Here is a 20691-nt window from a genome sequence, read left to right as displayed (position 1 = left end):
ATAGCCGAGGCTGTCAATGAAGCCTGAGCCCAATCCATGCACAGAAGCCCTTAGTTCGATCCTGGGACTGCCACCTACACATGGCTGAAGATCCTAGGAAACTAGTTCCTATCTATAGGAACACTAATAGAATGTTGACATGTACTAATTGAATCACTATTTAGCAAGTCATTCTAGTATAAGATTGTACACAATAAATATAGATTATTGATTAATTTAATTAATACTTTATTAAGTCTTCTACCATGATTAATTAATGGAGGCATAATTTTATACCAAATAATTAGTAGTAATAGAATATATATATATAAATACAATATAGATATCACACTTTATATATAGTTATACACTAGAATCTACATAAATGTCTGTCTCTGTATACATTTATTGATAGATGCATATACATATATAAATACACACACACACTTCAGTCTACACATCTATCTGTTTATATATTGGCCACTCCTAGGACGTGAACTTGGGTCTTCAAATTTGCTCGACAACGTCACTTGCATCAGACTGGTATGCTAACATTGACCCATTCATGAAGTGGGCCTTCTAGGCCCTGAGTTCAAATCACAGAATTGCCAAAAACTTAATCCTGGTGGAAGAAGCCAATTGTCCCACATGTTTTCCTTACCGGTCAAAGTCCTGGGTCTCAAGTATGATGTACAATATATATGCAAATCTATGTCCTATGTGATAGGATGTAAAAAATGTTATACATGTAATCATACTCACTAAAATACATAACAAATAATTAAAAACAAAATAAAACAATTAATACACTAACTGTAATATGCAGTAAACATTTCTTTTTGGGTCTGGTTGTGGGGCCTGAACTCTGGGCCTGGGAGCTGTCTCTCAGCTCTTCAGCTCAAGGCTAGCAATCTACCACTTGAGCCACAGTGCCACTTCCGGCTTTTTTCTTTTTGCTTATGTGGTGCTGAGGAATCGAACCCAGGGCCTCAGGCATTCAAGGAAAGCGCTCTACCACTGAGCCACCTTCCCAGCCCCTGCAGTAAACAATTGAGAGTAAATGTAAGTCATGTATTTAAAATGTATACGAATATTTTTTTTTGAATGCTAGGGTTGAATTCAGGCCCTGGGAACAGGCCTGACTTTCTTGTCTTCCAACACAGTGAGCTTGCCCTTCCCCCATAGTGCTGTAGATTTACCCAGATCCTGAGTTCAAATCCCAGGCCTGCCAGAAAAAAATGGCATGAATTCCAAGCCAAGGAGCCTCATAATTTTTAAAATATTTATAGTGTACATATGTATGTGTGTATGTATGTATGTATTTTTATTTTGCCACAGGGCTTGAACCCATGTCGTGGCAACTCTGCGTCAGCTTTGATCACTCTAGCCTGGGGTGCAGCCACTGGATCCACAGCCAATCCTGGGTTCCTAGGCCCCAAAGGCTGACAGGAAAAAAGTAAATAAATCAACACAGAATAAAACCGTTCAACTTGCAGATGGCTGACAGTTTTACATTTGTTTTCTTTGCAAGGTGACCTTCCTGGATCTGAATGACACAGCTGAAAAATGCTCTTAACGTGGCTTACTGAAAGCTGGTGGGCTACCAGGGAAGCCATAGGCCAACATGGCAACATAGGCCCTGAGTTCAAAGCCCAGTTCTGACCCCTACCAATGGCAGGACATTCTAAGGGTCTCGTTCATATTCATAGGAATTCCAATGGAAGGTTTTGAATGTACAGGTTGAATTAGTTCTACCTGAATGATACTACTATAAAATTAGAGTGATTTTAGGAGGCCGATTGATTTTAATTAATATTTTTGACACATTAAAAGAATACAATTAATTACATGGACACAATAATTTCAGGACAGTGGTTGATTTAATTAATAATTCATTAAGGATGAAAACAATAATATTAATTACATGGAGTCATAATGAATATCCATGAATTGGTAGGAATGTAGCATATATAACTGAATCATGTATAAACATCTCTGGCACTATAAAGATCTATATTTATTTGTGTACTACCATCTGCATGTCAATCTGTTCTTATTTTGTCAACCCCTGGGGTTCGATCTCAGATGCTGGGATCTGCTTGTCAGCTCCATATGCCCCAGGCTGATATGCTGACACTCACCCACTTATGAGTTGGACCTTGTAGGCTGTAAGTTCAGATGCCAGCACTCACAAAAATTGAATCGCGGATTAAGAAGCCCAAAGTGACACGTTTCCTTTTCTGTGAAAGGTCTGGGTGTCAGGTGTGAAGTTTCATACACAGGCAAATCTATGCCCTATGTAATAAATATTCCATGTGTATTAACAATCAATAAAATAAATGATAGATAAATGAATAATTCAAAAAATAAAATGAATACACTAAACACAATATGGAGTCAACATATGGGGCTTGATCTCAGGGCCTGGGAACTGCCTGGCAGATGAATTGGCTAGCGGCTGCTGTGCTGACAGTCACCCATTCATGAATTAAACCTTGTAGGCCCTGAATTTAGATCCCAGCACTGCCAAAAATGTAATCATCAAGTGAGAAGCTGAGCATGACACATGTTTTCTTTTTCTTTGAAAGTGCTCTGTGTCAGGTAGGATGTATAATTCGTATGCAAATCTATATGCTATGTAAGAGGATGTCATAAATGTAATAAATGTCATAGGTGGAAAAATTATCACTACAGTAAATGATAAACAAATTGAATTAGTAGTGAATCACTGTAGGATAAAATTAGATATAAGATCCATTGGACTGCATTAAGATGAATATTTTATTAAGCACTAACAGAATAAAAATTGCATGGAGACATAATTAAATATATAATAATTGGTAGTAACACATGATGCATACATAATTTAATTATATGTAGACATCTGTCTTGTTCTATAAAATATGTAATTATATGTATGATGTATATACATATGTGATAAATAATAACAGGATATTGAGTAATTATTTATTAATGCTTTATTAATGGTTCAACTGGGACACATCATTAAACAGAGACATAATTTAATACCTAATAATTGGTAGTAATATTATCTATAATTTAATAATATACAGGCATCTCTCTTTTTGTGTATATAATATTTATATACAGCAATCTCTATCTATTTATATCTTGTTCACTCCTGGGGCTCAGTGGTTGAGTTCCCACCTAGTAAGCACGAATCCCTGGTTTTGATTCCTTAGTGCCACATACACAGAAAACCTGGAAGTTCTGCTGCCTTTCCTCAATTGAGTGCCAGCCTTGAGCACAAATGCTTAGGGACACTGTCGAAGCCCTTACTCAAGCCCCAGGACTGCTGCCAAAAAGGCAGAATGTTCTAACTGCAACTGTAGAAGGACAAGCCTTCAAATACCTCATCACAAAGCAAGCTAGGAGTCTGGTGCTGAAAGCTTCCACCTAACCTGATGTAGCCAGATGTAAACCCCTGCAACCCAGCTGCAAGGAACCAGACGCTGCTGGCTTACCCCTATCATCCTGGCTCTTGGGGGCTTTAAAACCCAGTCCTAGCAGGAAGTCTGCGGGACACTTTAAAATGTGGCTTGAAGTGGTACAGCTTTAGCCTTGAGCAAATGTTATTAGAACGGTATCCCCATGCTTTGAGTTCCATCACCCTGGGTAACTCCCCCCAAAAAAATCCCATTAAACCATTAGATGTGAACTTGTTTGGTTTGTGAAATATTCCTCAAAGAATGGTGATACTGATGAAAGCACCCCAATCCTAATGATAGCTTATCCAATAGAGCTATGTGCTGAGTCCTTCATAGGGTGCTCTCAGCTGAGTCCTGCAGAGTAACATGTGCTGTGTCCTTCATTGGGTGCACTCTTTCACCTGGTACTCAAAGACCTCCACAACTCAGATGATTATGCAGACAAGAATATTGAGGCTCAGATATGTCCCCATGGCAGAGACAAAATTATGTATTACTGAAGACTAGTGAGTTGTCTCCTGTGGACAATTGTTTTGTTTTGATTTTTCTCAGTCATGAACCTTGAACTCGGGGCCTAGGTGCTGACCCTTATCTCTTGGGCTCATGGCTAACACTCCACCACGTGGCGCCACTAACCACCTTGCAGCAGAATGACACGTCCTAGGAGTTGATAGCTGAAGTCTGTTGCCTTGCCTTATAAGAAGTTGAGATCTGTGGATATGGGTTCCCAACTATCCCAGACACAAAAGGTCCTATGAGACTATTATCTTCAATTCACCACTAAGACAACTGAAGTGGAAGCTGGGTGCTTGTGACTCATGCCTGTTATCCTAGCTACTCGGAAGGATGAGATCTGAGGATCATGATTCAAAACTAACCTGGGCAGGAAAGTCCTTGAGACATATAGCTCCAATGAACCACCAGAAAACCTGAAGTAGCTCTGTGGCTCAAGTGGTAGAGCACAAACTTGAGCTGAAGAGCTCAGGGACAGCACTAGACCCAGACTTTAACTCCTACAACCTACAACAACAACAATAAAAAAAAACCAGAAACAAACAAACAAACCTGACTTAGTGGTCTGGGAATGTGCCTTAGAGGTAGAGTACTTTGCATATATGAAACCCTGGGCTTGATTTCTCAGGACCACATCACTAGAAAAAAGCCTGAAGTGGCTCTGTGGCTCAAGTGGGAGAGGGCTATCCTTGTATAAGAGAAACTAGGTACAGTGCTCAGGTCCTGAGTTCAACCTCCAGGACTGGTGTATGCACACATGCGCACATGTGTGTATGAGCGTGTGCACGCGCGCACACACACACACACAGAGACCAGAAGTGAAGCTGTACGTGCATGTGCGTGTGCTAGAGAAAAACAGAAACATGAATATGCTTCTAGTGTGTTCTAGATACTTAAGGGTGTAGACAAAAAAAAACATTCATAATAATTAGGTCATTTTATAGGCAACAGGAGCAATGCAGAGAGTATGAGGATAGCTCCAGCTTTCGGTCCTCTCATCCTGAAACAGTAAATTCACTGCAGCTCAATGCTAAGTGACAAAGCTGGCAGGTTCTGTGGACATTTGCTCCCAAATCCTGGGACACTCATTTCTCACTTTTGGCTTCAAACCTGTGACCAGAGGAGAAGATGAGGAGAGAAAATCCTTCTCAGAGAAAGCACCTGTAAGAACATTGGGGTAGTTTACTTATAAATTCAAACCATTGGAATGACCCTGTTAAGAAGTCAGATTGTCCAGATTAAAAAATGAAGAAGAAAAGAAAGGCAGGTGCCAAGGGCTGCTGACTGTAATCCTAGCTCCTGAGGAGGCTGAGATGTAGAGAACCTTAGTTTGAATCCAGCCAGCATAGGAAAGTCCCTGACATTGTTATTTCTGAGAGATCACAGAAAAAACCAGAAGTAAGGCTTGAATTCAAGGTTAATGCAATACCCTTGAGTAAAAGGAGCTCAGAGAGTATGCCTAGGCTCACAGTTCAACCCCAGGACCTGCAGCAATGATGGACCTATGATGCCTCTCCCAGGATTCTGGAAGCTTGGGAAATCCAAGCACATGTCTGGTATCACGATGCTTCCTGTCATATGAGTCTGGTGAAGCTCATCAGGTTTTGAAATGTTTCACTTCTCTTAGTTGGGCCCTGGGTGGCTAGGTTTTGGGGTTGAACACAGGGACTAGGTGCTGACCATAGGCTCAGAGCAGAAGCCTAGAAGAGACACACACAGAGACTAGAAGTGAAGCTGTGGCACAAAATGGTAAAGCTCTGGGCTTCTGCTCTGAGCTCATGGTCTCAAGATTTAGACTAAGGATTTCTGTGGAGCACCTCCTTGGCGAATCCTTGAGGAAAGCCGTTTGAAGCCTCCTCAGGAGATTGCCGTTCAAAGCCAGCCCAAGTAGGAATGTCTTTGAGACTCTTATCTCCAAAAACCAATAGAAAACCAAAAGTGAAGGAGTGGCCCAGAGGGTAGAGCTCCAGCTTTGAGAGAGAAAGCCGAGCAGGAAAAACAGGCCAGACCAGGCAAGAAAGTTTGGAAGGTGCTTATGTCCAATTAATGACCAGATGGCTTGAAGTGGAGCTGTGAGGGTGGTAGAGCCTCACACTTGAGCAAAACAGCTGAGGAACGCATCGGGCTTTGAGATTAAGCCCTGGGATGGCCACAAAATAAAGAAGAGAATACCAAGTTATGTATCAGTGCCTTACCTGCTTATGTGTGTATATTACCACCCTCAGTGCAAACAGACCATATTCAATGCTTCTGCTTTATTTACTGATTTATTTTTCAGATATACTCGTTGCACATACTGCATCATTCTTTTCATTTCAAGCCCATGGCTTTTCTCTTCCAGGGTAGCAGACCTGTGTCTTTATATGATGCACACTTAAGCTCTCAAGAGCCTTTATTTACATTTTATTATGAGGCCAAGGCAGGGACAGTGACAAATCAGGCAGGAGAAGAAAAGTGTTCATAGAAATAGCCAGTATTCAGAATTAAACTTGGAGACGAAAAATGGTAGCATACTTATGTAAAAACTACAATGAAGAAAAAGATGAGGGTGCTGGGTATTTGGATTAGTGAGAGAGTGCTTCCCTAGCATACAAGAGCCCTGGGTTCGATTCCTCAGTAGCACACAGAAAAAAGCCAGAATTGGTGCTGTGGCTCAAGTAGCAGAGAGCTAGAAACAGTGCCCAGGCCTTGAGTTCATCCCAAGAACTGGTAAGAGATCGCTAGCTACATAGGTAAGTAGGAAGGAAGGTAGGTAGATAGGTGGATAGATAGATCTTGGACGTCAGGAGGAAAGAAGGGAATACTTCCCAGTGTGAGGCCTTCTGCAGGGAGCCAGGCCACCACATTGCCTTCACACAACCACAGAGCAGGAAGACTGTCTCTGTCCCACTTCTCAGGCAGCGGAAGGCCCAAGAGCCAAGAGGGCAGAGCCAGGTTCTAACTCAGGTGCTTAGAGACAAAAGAGAAAGGGCCCTGCCTCCCCTTGGACTGGGAATTTGCATTAATGATGTGCAGAATGAAGGAAGGAGAATGGATTGGCAGATGTAGAAGAATGGTCTTTAAATCTGACAGATGGACAGTCAAAATCCCATTCCTTAAGGCAGAGAGCAGGGTTTTTCTTCCCTGTTCCTCCCCTCTCCCCCTCTAAACTGGCTCTCTATTGTTAACCTAAAGATAGCCTGAGGCTCCCTTCACCTGAGAGAGGAAGGTTAATTAGTCATTGTTTGAAGAGGCTGAGAAAGGCCTGACCCTGGTGTAACTCTAACAAATGTTTCAGGGTTCCCCCCTTTGCTGGCTGTGCCTGGAATGCATGAAGTGCTTTTGCAGCTGACTTCCCTGTTGATTATGTACATTCTGCCTCCTAATCCTGCAAGCCTAGGTCTCTTCACCTAGCATGTCTTTTGAAACTGTTTTTGGTCCTTCAAATACAATGTTACACAGGAGTTCTTCCTGCTAACAGGGCTAGGGCTTGGATCCTGAAAACTTCATTTGAACCCAGGATGGGTCAAAAATGTTTCTTTTCTGCTTCTATAGCTCAAGAATTCTAAGAACATTTAGAGTGCAAGTAACTTCTCATCACCAAGAGAAACACAGGAAGCTCTTGAACATCTGACCTTTCCAAAGTGGAAGTTAGATTGTCCTAGACTTTCCTGCCCTAGCTGGCTTCACCCTGTGATCCTCAGATCTCAGCCTCCTGAGCTAGATGACGGGTGTGAGCCACCACTGTTCTGCTGGGTTCAGAAGTGTAATGACATCGACAATACAAGTCAACTGCTCATCACAAAGGGCTTGGGGAGCATATTATGTCTTTCAACATTTGACCTTTCAGAACCCCGTAGGACACAAGGTTATAATGCTAGAGTCTGAGAGGCTGGGCATATGGATCTGCTACACTTGAACCTTGAGCTCTGATTTCAATTCTGCTATGTATCAGCATTCATTTTCCAGAGAATGTTCTCCTAATTAGCAAATAGAAAAAGTACTTTGATTAACCCTTACTTTTTTCCAGTTGTGTGAATTGAATCAAGTCTAGGGACTTTTCCTGAGCAAGGCGAACACTGTACCACTTGATCCACAGCGCCACGTGGGTTTTTTGGTGGTTCATTGGAGATAACAGTCTAACAGGCTTTCCTTGTCTAGGCTGACTTTGAACAGTGGTCTTCAGATCTCAGCCTCCAGAGAAGCTAGAGTTCCAAGTGTGAGCCACTGGCATCTGGCCTATTGTTTTTGACAGTCTTGGGGCTTCTTTTCCTCAAGGCTAGTGCTCTACCACTTGAGCCCCTCCACAGCTTCTGGCTTTTTCTGAGTATGTGGCACTGAGGATTCAAACCCTGGCATTCATGCAAGCTGAGTGAGCTCTATACCACTAAGCCACATTTCTTGCCCCACCCTTACAATTTTATCCCTCAACTTGCCTATCCTCAAGAAAAGGCTTCTGACTATAAATCTTCTAAAGAGATCACTATAGTAAGGTATCCAAAGGTAAAACACAGCTCATACTTGAGTGAGACTCTAAACATGTGAAGACTATGACAAATGCCTCCATTTAATTATGTATCATGTTTCAACACTTAATAAAATATTAATGAAAAATGAGTTAATGTCCTAAATTATTGTGTATAATTTTATAATGTATGTTCAAAATGTAATAAATATTATGTGTATAATAATAAAACAATAAATTAATGAATCAAATAAAAATAAAATACAAAATCAAAATCAATAGTAATCATAATATGTAATAAACATACATATGTAAGTATATATCATATATTACACATGTACAGAAATAGTTTTTCCATTGCAGGGCCTTCATTCAGGCCCTGGGAACTCTAGCCTGAATTTCTTTTCCTCAAGGACAGTGAGATTTGCCTTCACCTATGGTGCAAAAGAGTTACCTGGACAGTGAAATCAAATCCCAGCAATAGCAGAAATACTGGCACCAGTTCTAAGACTGAGACTTAATTTTTTAAATGGAAGCAGTTATGTTTATTCAGTTTCATACTGAGCATTAAACAAAAATGCAGTGGCGAATTTTGTACAGCTATTCAGACATCCTTCCTTTACCCATAAAGTACTTCTCTGAGAACTATATTGTTTCATTTTTTTGTACATTTTTATTGTAAAAATGTTGTACAGAGGGGTTACAGTTACATGAGCAAGGTAATGAGTACATTTCCTATTGAGCATTGTTGCTTCCTCCTTTGTTTTCCCCCTACCAAACCTTCTCTACCATCTCCACAACTACTCCCACTGCCCAGGTCAGTGACTTATTTTTTTTTTATTTTTGGCTTGGCACAGGGTTTGAATTCAAGTAGTGACAACACTGCACCTTCCCACACATTGCTACAGATTTACCAAGACCCTGAGTTCAAATCCTAGGCTAGGAAAGAAAACTAGCAGAAATTCCAAACAAGTGAGCTTTATTTTTTTAAATTTAATTAATTAATTTTTATTTGTTTTTTTTTTTTTGGCCAACAATGGGGCTTGAACTCATGTCGTGGAAGTCTGCCTTAGCTTCCATCACCCTAGGCTCGGGTGCAGCATCTGGACCCATATTCGATTGGGGGATCCTAGGCCCAGAGGGACTGCAGGAAGAAAAAAAAAAAAGCTGGAAAGCACAAAAAGTGGTGAGCTGCAGAGGGCTGGAGGGTTTTAGGATTTTTTTCTTTGCAAGGTGACTATCCTGGGTCTTAATTACCTGGTTGCAAAGTGGAGCTGACCTGCCATTGCTGAAAGCTGGCGGGCTATCAGGGAAACCATAGGCCAACCTGTCAACATAGGCTCTTGGTTCAAACCCGGTCCTGACACATAACAATGGTAGAAGAATGCAAGGGACTTGTTCCTATGCATATGAATGCCAATTGAAAGAGTAGTTCATGCACAAGTTCAGTCTAAAATTGGATGCAATAATCCTAGGTTGCTGATTGATCTCAATAGTTTATTAAGCATGAAAAGAATAATATTCCTTTAATGGTGGAATAATAAATACCTAAGTGTTGGTAGGAACGTAGTAGGTGTCATTCAGTCATAGATGGCTCTGGCACTGTTTACCAATGTTTATTTATTTGTATACCACCGTCTGCCTATCTATTTATCGCTGTTTTGGCCAAACCTGGGGCACAAACTAGCGCCTAGTAACCAACTGACAGCTTCATTGGCTAGAGGATGCCATGCTCACACTCACCCATTCATGAATTCGGCCTGCTAGGCCCTGCGTTCAGATCCTAGCAATACCAGGCATGATGGAGAACACATCTACAAATCTAGATGCTATGTGATAAGATGTAAACAATATAATCAATGGTATAGGTGTCATCAGAGTCAATAAAATATATGGTAAATAAATGAATAAAACAAGAAATAAAATAAATAACCACACCAAACATGATATGGACTGAACATCCATAAGATGAATAAGAGCTTGAGGCTTTTGCATACATACATACAAACATACACATACACACAGAGGCACTTATATGTGCACACAAAAATACACAAATGAAACAACTCTTAGAATATGTAGAAAAGTTTAAAAATAGCAATAGAAAATATGTCTTTAGTAAGAATTAAGAGATGAATTTTAGTATTAGAAAGTCCTCATGAACTTTCTTCAAAAAAGTTTGAGACTATTACATAGGTAGGGACGAGAGATAGTAAGAGAGTCAATTAATTATTATTAAAGGGATCGAATGAATCAGAGATCCCAGCAGGTGCATCTGAAAATGATCATATCCTGTGTCAAATGTTAGAAGATCTTCTAAAATAGTACATAAACACTCTGAGCAGTCTGTCTAGTGGATAATATCATTGGAGAAGTTCAGAAATGCTAGTCTATGTCTAGATTAAATAAACCAACAAACATGGTAGGGCAATGTGATACAAACCTGGAATTCTAGCACTCAGACTAAGGCAGGAGATTAGAGAGTGGAATTAAATAGTGATACATTTCCTGGACCAGGTAGTATAATTTTGTCTAATAAAACAAACCAAACAACAAGAAAGGAATACACAATTAGAAGTTTGGGCTAATTTTGTTATTATGTTTTGAGAAGTCAAGTTTCCTATTGAAATGCAACTCGTATATAATCTTCAGTTTTGTTTTAAATACTCTCTTCATTACAGAACATTCCTAGATTCAAAATGGCTCATGATTCCCACCCAAAATTTGAAAAAGTAAGTAAGCATCATTCTGTTGGATTCCAAAGAAATGAGGAAGGATTACAAAATCTTAAGCCTAGAGAAATTTCAAAGTTCATCTAAAGCAGGACTTTGTAGATCTTGCTAAATTAGAATTTAGAGTTAACATAAATATTTTAGATTTGCTTGTAATTTCATATTTTATAGGATACTACAAAATTCTTTTTGAGTAGAGGGTTTAATTGACAAATTCACAAATGATTCTGGCATTCTATTTGCCTAGAATATGCTTTCAAGAGAGTTATAATTAGATCTTAGTTAATAGAAAATTCCAACCATTCATGTATAAAATGATAATGTAAATAATCTAGACAGAGTTGCCAACAAATCGATATTAATTTATAAATATAGAAAAATTGCAATTTTTGAGGGTTTTGTATAACATTGTATGAAGAGAATAATTGTGTGACTACTTCTTTCTTCTACCTATATGTAACAGAGGAAGCAATTTCCTTAATTACGTGCCTCTGTATACAATGAGAAAAATGCTACATTTGGGGTTATTGGTTTGTCCTAGGGCTTGAAATCTGGGCCTGGAAACTGTCTCTGAGCCTGTTTATGCTCAAGGCTCGTGCGCTACCACTTCAATCTCAGTGCCACTTGTGTCTGACTTTTTCTGAGTTTATTGGATATTTGAACCATAATCTTCTGACCTTAGCATCCTAAATATCTGTGATAGTTTAAAAAAGTATAAATATAAATAACATTTGCAAGTGTTCTGATCTCAAGAATCTCACTGGGGGAAAAATGATGCAACCCAGTTAATTGTAGTATTCTTTCCAGAACAAGGAGAGAATCACATTAACAGAGGTGTAGTATTTTTTTTCACAATAGAGATAAGTTATTCATGATGTGAATTAAGGGAATATTAAGGTGCACTTTACAAGTTGGAAATTATTGGACTAGGATGACTTTATGGCATAAATCTTTGGATTGATGATTCATAGAAATTATAGCTTACTCTGATAAAATTTGCTTACTTTTGAAGAATTAATTACAGATGCTTCATAATTTTATCCTCTACCAGAATGTGGCTATTTTTCTGTTGACTTCTCAATCTGTAACACTCCATTGGAAACTGCATCTATTGCAAAATTACTTAACATGCAAACAGGTACTGTTTTGAATCACTCAGGTATGGAATGTTCAGAATTTGAAAATGAGTAGTTATTAGTCATAGGAATTTTGAGGAACACATATATTCTGTCCTCTTAACAACTCATTTACTTTGAAAAGTTATGGGTTTCCATAGAATTAAACTATATTCGGTTTTAGTATGAGAAAGTACTAAATTTTTCCTTTTTTCAAAATATTGTCAAGTTTATTGTGAAAATAGTGTCTAGTTGGATAACATTCAAGTTGATGACTCTGATAAAAAAAGTAGTAATCAATTCAAATTAGATGCCAAATAGTATTGATTTTTAAAAAGTTACTACATAAAATATTTACTATAACAATACAGTGAAATTATTTTTTATGTAGCTTATTTTTTAATTTAATTTTATTGTCAAATTGGTGAACAATGGGTTACAGTAATTGTAAGGTAGTGAAAACATAACTTTTCAAACTTTTTACCCCCTCTTTCATTTTTCTTATACTTTTCTTTCACCTCAATACTCCTCACAAGTTTTAATGTATATTTCCAACATATTGTCTTATGAGTATTGTTATTGCATTGGCTTGCCCTTTGTCCTTTGTCTTGCCATTTTGTTATTCCTCTTCCCTTCCCTAATTAAGGTAAGTGTATACACAATACACAGGGCACAAAATCAAATACAGCCGATGCCAAGCCATAGGTGGAAAACCCAAAGAAAATAGAAATCATATAGTACATTATAAACAACTGCAAAAAAATCTCTGTTTCCATACCTTGGAGTTCATTTTGCTCAACATCAGCTTATATGTTCATATATACACATAAAGCCACTGGAAAATAATAGTTGCATGGACACTATATCATATAAACAACATGTTACTGTTTTTGATGGAAAAGATTGAATTAGGATTGGGGAAAACGTGATTCTGATAAAGGAATTTCAAAAGAGTTTAAAAATTATGACAGGTATATTTTAATTGTTCAAATTTTTAACAAATTAGCCTATTAAGAAAATTGCCTGGGAAAATAGGCTTTCATGCCAAGAAAGCTATGGAGACCTAGTTGAGAAGGAGCAATGTGGGTAAAGATAGCTCATTTTCACACTAAACAAACTTTAGAAACCTTACTGTAAATCCTGTAGGTTCCCTTGAGAATTGTCCTTACCCAGGAAATATACTCTCACTGTGTGAAATTCAAAGTTCTTAAGAAAACTAAGACATCAAATTTTGTGAATTGACCTTTAATTACCAAAATTATTCTTTGAAAAAGATAATTTGGGTCAAAATATTTAGGGAGAAAGGGCCCTTCAAAATGAAAGAAGGTATTGGGTTCACACTTTTTTGTTTGTAACACTTTCCACAATGTCTTTGCACGTGAAGCACTGAAACACAGAAAAAAATCTGATTGGTTACGCCAATGATTACACATTTCTAAGTAGCTCACAAAAAATAATATCCTTATTAACATGAGGTAGTGAAGACTTCTCTTATTACATAAGTCAAAAAGTTTGGGATTAGAAAAGAATTGAGAAAATTGAAAGGGTAAGAAAACAATGTTCTTAGAAGCCCTATATAAGCATACTGACTTCAGCAGTGGAGGGAGGCCAAAAATTTTGATATAGATTGTCTTAATATTTTTGCTACCTAAAGTGATTTTACAGAGCCTATTTGGCTCACTACAATGTAGAACAGTTTGAATGAGGACAGGAAAATAAATTCTACGTCCAAATGAGGCAACTTAAAAGAGTTTTAAAAGAGAAACCATGAAGATGTAGCGGGGTGGGGTGGGGAGGAGATCTTATAGTCTTTCAGCTTCACTGGACTTGAAGTCAAGAAGCTGTGCTTAATTGGAAATCAGGGAAGAGCTAGGAGGAGGACATAGAATTAGGACATAGAAGCATTGTCCATTGTAATAGACACTGTTACCCAAGGTATGGATGATTTAACTCTATTCTGTTCCATACATCTTGCTGAGCAAATGCAAGACCAAGAAAAAATAATCTATTGAAATAATTTTGCAAAGAATAACTTCACTGATCCTGATATGGTATCTAAGGAGAGTCTTAAGAGAGAACATAAAAGTGGAGTATACTTCGGTTTCCTCTAAGCATCTTGTTAGTAAAATATATCTTTGAGGTTAGAAGTGATTGAACCAAAAAGTAGTGGAGTACTTATTTTTGTGGAACTTTAGACACAAGAAGACTTTCAAGGTAAAAGAAAAAAAGTATAGCTAAATATTTGTGATCACAGCTTCTTGGATCGGTTTTTTGGAGACAAAGTTTTACATTAGAGTTTGTCCTCATTAACATAAATGTTGGATTTTCGTGGCAACCAAATGCAAGGGTGAAGCTTAATGGACTCCCTTGGACAAGTAAACAGCATGGTAGAAAAAAAATGGCAAATAATATTTAGGAAATTAGTTTGGCTAATTACTTGCCAGAACAAAGAATGAAAGATATAATTCAAAATCACTTGACTTAAAAGTATGAAGAAAGAGTAGTGAAGAGAGATGAGAGAAAACATAGAGGACTCTTCTGTCTCCAGTGGAGTAATGGATTCTTGATCTTGTTTCTTCCATTCTATCTTCACAAGCCATCAAGTGTGGCTGAGGACTGGAGTATCCATTTCAGACAAAGAGAACTCACAGAAGAAAATATTTGCAGCAGATGTAGGTGATTCACAACCTTAGACAATCTACTTAAATCTGTTCAAAATTCTCTGCTACCCCAAACTGCCCTCTTTGAACAGCTTTGTTTGCTATTCCCCAGACTACCCTTCATGAACTATTTAAAATTTTGAGATTGCTGTTTGGTTGTGATTTTTGTGTGTTTTTGTTTTTTGTTGTGTTTTTTAATTAAATTTCAAAAGGTTGTGCAAGTGTATTACAATAAATATGTCCATCTAATTGTCCAATGCTCCTGGATCAGAGTGACTCCTTCTATCATTCTCAACCAACCCTTCTCCAAGATGTATTTCAGATTTATCACTTCCTTTATCACATGTGTACATTGAGTATTCTAACTGTACTTGCCCCTTGTTCCATTTTTCATTCATTCTGTCTTTACTATTATTCCTCTCTGGTTTCAACTTCCTGATAGTCATTCTGTTAAACTGTTAATATTCTGAAAGTTTTATATACTATCCATGGAGTTTCAATCCTGCGTACACTTGAACTGATGTCAGCTTATATTTCCATAATTCATTCATCTGCAATAACAATTTGCAAGACTGGAGACGTGAAGCACCTAGACATGATTTTATTCTCATCCATTTGGAAGATTAATCTTTAGTCAACAAGAAAGTTTAAAAATGGCTTAGAATATATTCCTAACTACCAAATTTTATAAATGGCTTTGAAAAAGGGTTATGATTATTTTATTTTACATGGGATAATATTTTCTACTACCTATAAGTTTTGGAAAAAGAAGAAGACTACGATTTACTACTATACAGGAATATGGTAGAAATAGAAGACAGATTTTATGTTTGTCACATCTCTGATGAGTACCCATATTCATGACTTTAAGTCATATTTCTTCTTACTATGTTAGACTGATAGGTAAAACATAAAACAACATATGATAAAGCAACTATTTATGACTTTTTAAAATGTACCTTAGGGGCTGGGAAGGTGGCTCAGTGGTAGAGTGCTTTCCTTGCATGCATGAGGCCCTGGGTTCGATTCCTCAGCACCACATAAGCAGAAAAAGCCAGAAGTGGCACTGTGGCTCAAGTGGTAGAGTGCTAGCCTTGAGCTGAAGAGCTGAGGGACAGCGCCCAGGCCCAGAGTTCAGGCCCCATGACTGGCAAAAAAAAAAATGTACCTTAGTAAGTGATTAAACTTACTTTATTAGCTAGTGTTTGGGTTTGAATTATGGGAGGTTTTTCTATTTGACACATTTCTGTAAGGCACCTACTGAACAACACAAATGGTGAGTGGTACTATTTCTACACTTTAATGAATGGTTGAACCTGTTTGGCATTAGTGCTGGGTAAATAAAACAACTCTATTGTAACTTGCACCCTAAACTTGAAAAATTTGTAATGTCAATATTGTCTACTTGTCAAATGTTATTTTGGTGAATGTGATTTTTAAAAGATTATTTGAAAAGGAATCTGTTTTCAGAAGATTAAGTGTAGGTTATCATTGGTTTGAGAATGATAACATTTTTATTCTACAGAAACAAGTTTTACTGAAGTACCAGTATTTTGAAGCATTAACGATCTTCTCAATGTTTTTGTGAATTATATTTGACCTGTAAGTCAAGTTTTCCTAGCCTTGGTAGACCAATTACGGATCTATCGTTCTAGGAACTATTTTTTTTGCCTACTTATGCTGGACTGAAATCTTTGAGTAATCATTAGAAGAGGGGTATTACAAATAATTTTGTGACATTTGTGATCTTGGTCACTCATATGGGCTGGTCATTTGTAAACTGAAAGTTTGAATTACTGTACTTTCTCTGAGATTTTGTGATCTCATCTTTCATTTTAAGTTGCATTGCATTACACAATTGCTTACCACTAATTCTGGTGTCATAAGGAATTGAGATGGATTTTCAATTACTTTCTGTTGGCATGTTTCATGAGCCTAGGTGAGAAATCTTCCCCTTGTTATCAGATGAAGAAGATAACTAAGACCTGAGATCCTAGGACCCGTGGGTCCTGCAGAAGAATAATACCTTTTAGATATCGTATCAGCAAAATTTGGGTACAATCAGTAGAAATGCTTCAGAAATATAGAGAAAAACATTTTGCAACCAGTGAGTTAAAACAATAAACAGAGCAGCAGAGTAAAATCCCTTATAGATTAGAGGAAAACAATTGTTTTTTTTTTACAATGTGAATTCAGAAGACCAAGAATATTTAGAACATATCACAAGTTTATACCAAAGACATTGCATTGATACTTTTTATATTCTAATTTACATTCTAAACCTTATTATTTATATTCCAATCTATTTATTGTAATAAATATCTATTTATTTGTCAAATTATCAATTAATTCTAGTAAGTTCCACTGTGTGAAATAAAATATCAGCACGTATAAATATAAAATATATAACTATAAAATATAATAAAAAAGGCACATGTTTTGCAATGTTCTGTTGTGGTTACCGTATCAAAGGCAACTGTCTTTTAAAATATTATTCCATTATTTCTACCTCAGTGTTTGGTAGAGTTGGACCTAAAGCTTTACCATTTGGAGATTTACAGCCTAGAGACAAGAGGAAACACTGTGATTAAAACATTACCAATTTAAGGCCTAATATCGAGGAGAAACATCTAGACTTCTCTTGTAACTATGAAAATATTTGATGAAAGAAAGGCAGTAGTGTAAATTCCTGCCTGGATGGATGGTAGACTGGCCAGGACATTTGGTAATCATGCATGTGAAATTTTTTTCACCTTCTTGGCTTTAGCTACTATTGAAATGTTAGGTATAAAAAACAATTATATTTTGATAAAATACCTTCTAGCCTAAAAGATTCTGTCTTAACTGTTTATCTCTCTATGATCCCTTTTAACTAATATTAGTTTTGTTCCAATAAGAAAATCTATGCTGTCAGGGTAAGATATTCTGATTGATCTGTTGGTACAGGGAAGAAGAGTAAGGGTCAGGTAGACATTTGTACCAGTAAGACATCATTTAGGAATTTTTAAGCTGCAGAAGTTTAGAAGTAGCTCGTAAGCAAGGCTTACTTTGAATCCATTAACTCCACAAAGCTAACTCAGTTTATAAATAAGTACTTGAAAAACAATCACCTTTGGACCTAGCTATAAAGGCTTCAAAGTATGATCAAATTTAAAATGAAAAAGACTTAAAATAGTCATTGACAAAAAAATTGCAAATGTGAGCAATCGACCAAACAATATAAGCTTTTCCCAATATACACAGAATTTTAGAGAAGTAAGATCAATAACATTTTTAGGAACAATAAGGTTTCCTAGTTACAAACAGTCAACCAAGGATATATGCCTGTATAAAGATTGCATCAATAACTACTTAAATTTACAGGATACTACATGCTTCAGCAGGACTTTTACCCAAATTACTACAATATAGAGATTATCATGGCATTTGCACAAGGATGATATGAAAATTTGTGAATTATTCCATATTTTTCATTCTTGAGATGCAAGAAATGAAAAACAGTTATTAAAAATTTATTACAAAAATACAAGTCGTTATGTCGAAAAACGAACTTTACAACTTTGTGCGGGTGGAGGGGTAGCAGGGAGGATTGAGTGGGAGAGCAGGGGAAGGATGGGAATGGATGGGAAGGGTAAATACAGGAGGAGGCTACAATGCTTGATGAGAAATGTACTCATTATCTTGCCCATGTAATTGTAAACCCTCTGTACAGTATTTTCACAATAAAAAATTAAAAAAGGCAAATGTAACAATATATGTAATTCATTGAACTGAAAGTTAGTTTGACATCAGTGCGTTAAATCCTCACCTTAGAATGGCCTTTACATAGCATAATCTTTACAAAACATTTGAAATTGGATAACATTGTCATTTTATCCCAAAGAAATAAAATACTATAAGGACCTAGGAAAAAAAGGAATCTTAAACTTTTTCTATATGGAATGCTATCTGAAATAACACATTTATTAACGAACCTATATATTATAAAACAATGTTTAATTCAAAGTATTATATCTAGGAGAGAATTAAATAGATTATGGACATTATACAAACAAAATACAGAGTATTTTAAAATATACTTTTTTCATACAAGCACCAGAAATAATTTTAGTTTCTGTACTACTCATTTCAACAGATAAGTTAAAGTGATTTCTGATTTAAAAATCACAAAGCCTGCAGAAATCATTATAGATGTATACAAACAACTCTTGAATACATTTTGACATCAAAGTCAGGCAATTCATTGAAGAATACTATGGAATCCATGAATTTTTAAAGTAAGATATTGCTGTTGCTTTGTATTGTGAAAATATTTTGTACAGACACAAAGATGGATTGGCATTTTTGAAATTTAAGAATCTTAACCAAACCATTATGAGTTAGGAGAACAATTTTTACAGCCTTCCACAATTTAAAAGATGTAGTGATACATATTTATCCTTTTGGCAATATTAAATGCAGTTTCTTCCAAGTTGTTCTTCAGACCTGGTTTGATATAATGCTTCAATAGAAGGCGATCCAGCTTATCTTTGCTATTTCTATTCCAAGCAGTAAGATGCAAGGGAGTCAAGAGGACTTTACTTTGGGCATTGGTATCTGCCTCAATGTGAACTAAGAAAGCAGCCACTCTGGTATTATTCAACATATAAGCACTGTGCAGGGGTGTCTAGCCATTCACAGTAATTGCATGAATATCTGCCTTGAGCCACCAACTCATGGACAATGTCTAAGTGCCCACTGGAGGCTTCCCGATGAAGAGAGGTATCTGAACTGTAGTAAGCCGATTATTTTCAGCAGCCCAAACAAAAATTTGTTTTAATACTTCTCCATTTTTTTTTTGCGAATGATACCATTCCTCACTTTTTCATCTTGTTCCTTGTCTTCATCAGAATTGCCTAACCAGAGACAGTGAGTACCAGTGGGAATGGGGTGCACATGTATTCCCTAATAGTTCACGTTGGTTGAACTGGTCAGAAAAATCCAGTGAATTTTCTACATCTGTTATTTCACCATGATTTTCTTTCTCTTTTTCCAATTTTACTATTGGAAATTATTCTAACTGGAGAGTAGGGAATTGATAGAGAGCAGAGGAAAGGTTTTCCTCCATATTCAAAGGTACAGACTGAAAATGGTACCAGTGGTGTCTTCATGTGCAGCTTATTATAGGAATGAGAAAATATGAAATAATGCCTCCTATGTAAATGATTTGGGAAATGGCAGAGCAGAAAGTGAAATGATGCAACCAAAAATATAAAAGCAAAATAAATTAGGATAATTATGGAGCAGTCACATTATCTATGAGAACCATGAAAGGGAGAGAGGAAGAGAGAGACAGATGTGCAATGACCATGCCTCTGATCAATTTATAGAGCAAACAATTTTATTTTTTAAAAGAGATGGAAATGGAATTTATGTATTTACTTGAATTTAGTAAATACATTTTTATTAGCCTACATAAAGAGACATAGCTTTGACCAAAATACAGACAAAAATCTAAATCCTTGATAATTCTAGTAACAGATCTGACTGAAATCAATTGAATCACACTTTTCCTGTAGAGTAAAGGAATAGGTCCAGGCTAGGAAAGCAGCTAGAGAAGACAGGCCGATTGTATCTGTGACAAAACTTTGTGGAAAATGGTATCAAGGATTAATTACTGGTGATCCACTTGCACTGGAAGTGTGAATCTAAACTATTGCTTGCTGATTCTGAACTATTGCTTTAATAATTATAAGTTCCAAGAAGAAAAGGTGAGATTTAATTGATAGCAAAGGATTAGTAATTCACTTTGACTTCTCA

At 36.9% G+C, this 20691-nt stretch overlaps 1 pseudogene; it reads left to right on the top strand.

Annotated features, from left to right (window-relative positions):
• Nucleotides 1-18263: 18263 nt before the first annotated feature.
• On the top strand, nucleotides 18264-18363 carry LOC122126560 (annotated as a pseudogene).
• Nucleotides 18364-20691: the final 2328 nt, after the last annotated feature.

Source organism: Dipodomys spectabilis, unplaced genomic scaffold, assembly GCF_019054845.1.
Source record: "Dipodomys spectabilis isolate Male_0828 unplaced genomic scaffold, ASM1905484v1 ptg000284l, whole genome shotgun sequence".
NCBI lineage: Eukaryota > Metazoa > Chordata > Mammalia > Rodentia > Heteromyidae > Dipodomys > Dipodomys spectabilis.
This window is presented reverse-complemented; position numbering and strand designations above follow the sequence as displayed.